This window comes from Mus pahari, chromosome 2, assembly GCF_900095145.1.
Source record: "Mus pahari chromosome 2, PAHARI_EIJ_v1.1, whole genome shotgun sequence".
NCBI classification, from domain to species: domain Eukaryota; kingdom Metazoa; phylum Chordata; class Mammalia; order Rodentia; family Muridae; genus Mus; species Mus pahari.
Window position 1 is genome coordinate 67,383,666 of NC_034591.1, and position 2,125 is coordinate 67,385,790.

Below are 2,125 nucleotides of genomic sequence, written 5' to 3' on the forward strand. Positions count from 1 at the left end.
ATCTCACTCACAGCAGATTTCCTGGTTCTGAGATGTTCCCTGAGCCTTAGGTGCAGGAGTTTTGTTATAGATGTGTCTGTCGGGTGTGGCTGGGCACCCCCAAACCCCAGTTGAGCTTTGTAGGTTGTATATTTACATGAGATGGGAAGTATTTGCCCCCTTTCCGCACAATGTCCTCAAGACTCAGCCATGTTCCTGCAAATGACAGTTTCTGTGGTTANTTTTTCTCACCTTTGTCACCTTTGGTGACCATTTCCTTCAGGGTCACGTTTCCTTGTCCTATTCACCTCTTGTCTCTCTTAAGCTGTCATCTTCCTTCAGATGTCAGTTCTGCCTGGTTACCTTTCATCTCAGAAGAAATTACAGCCGCTGGAGAGATGACGCAGCAGATGAGACTGTGTACTGCTCTTACAGAGGATCCCACCTCTGTTCCCAGCTCCCAGAGGGGCTGCTCACAACCATCTGTCACTCCAGCTCCAGGGAATCCAATACCTTTACCTTCGTCTGGTACTTGCACTCACAGCCCACATAGACATGACCAGGCAACACAGACACACACAGACATACAAACACACAGACACACACACAGACACACACACACACCACTACATATACAAACATGTAACCAGCACATACACCATGTACACCCCACACACCATACACACACACCACTACAGGTGGCTGAGCAGACACAGATGACTATGTGGAATGAGTCCTAAGTGCTGGGATGTGCAAGGCATTTGTGACATCCAAAGGCATTTTCTCTTTCTAAGAGAAAATGAAATGCAGCACTCTGAATTAGGGGGAGGGAGGAGACTATTGGGCCTACCATTTCCACTAACCCCAGGTTCATCCTGTACCAAGCCCACTTCTTCATAGCTGGTAATTCTGACCTTGAAGCACCTATTGTGCTTCAGCCTCAGTCACTTCCAACCTCCAGCCTTTCTGGGCTCGTGTTGGATATTGATAATACTAAAGCTTTCACTTTGGTACCCTTGAAAGCCTCTGATCACTTTAGTAGGTGTGCTGACCACAAGACGGCCTGTGGTACTCAACAGGTGCTAGAGCACAGTGTTGACTGGAGTTGACTTTACATGAGCCAGCTCATCCTGGCTTTGAAATCTCTGATCTGTTATTATATGGAAACAAAACATGGCAGGACAAAATGCGCAGAATACTTTTACAATTACACAGACCCATTCATGGTCATACCTGTATTCTCAATGATATTTTAAATAACTACTGGTTCAAAATAACTAATAATAAAAATATATTTGTTTTTTGTTTTTATTAATAACTTTTGTTTGTTGGCAAGTCCATGCATATGATATACTCTGGTCCTTACCCCCTCCTTCTCCTTTTCCTTCCCACCCTCCACCCCCTTCTTCCCTAAAATCTTTTCCCTAAATTATGACTTTTTGTTTTGCCTTGTATCTCACAGAATTGAATAGGGCTCTTCATGTAATCATGAGTTTGGGGCTATACATTGAGGCTTGGCTTTACGTACCTCACTAGTGGGTACACAACTGGAGACTACAGTTCCCCCATCCCTGTCCCCATTTCTAGAATCTGTTTAGTTAGGGGGGGTCTATGACATTAATAGTCTTTCCAAGCTGTGAGATTCCTTCAGATTATTTAAAAATTTTTATACATACATGGGCATATTGCCTGCATGTCTGTATGTGCATGGAGCCCACAGAGGNTGGAAGAGGGTGTCAGATCCCCTGGCACTGGAGTTACAAATGGTTGTGAGCCACCACTGAGTGCTGGAATTAGAGCCTGGGTTCTTTGGAAGAGCAGCTAGGGCTCTTGACACCATCTCTCTAGGGCAATTTTGATAATTTTTGTAATAAATTTACTAAGTATTTTATTAGTAATTTAGGCCATTAAAACTCCGTTACAGTGACTCTAAAAGGGAGTAACAGTGTACACACATCATACTTGCATAAGACTGAACTGTGAGTGGCCAGAGCTAAGTCTCTCCGGGTGGAAGGCAGAGGAGAGCTCTGCTTTGGACCAATTCCAGTCCTAAGTGACATCAGGGAGAACTCTGAGTCTAGTTTAGCAGCGGAAATCTCCTGAGGATCTTCACTTCCCAGTCTCTCTATTTTGAGTGCCATCTCAT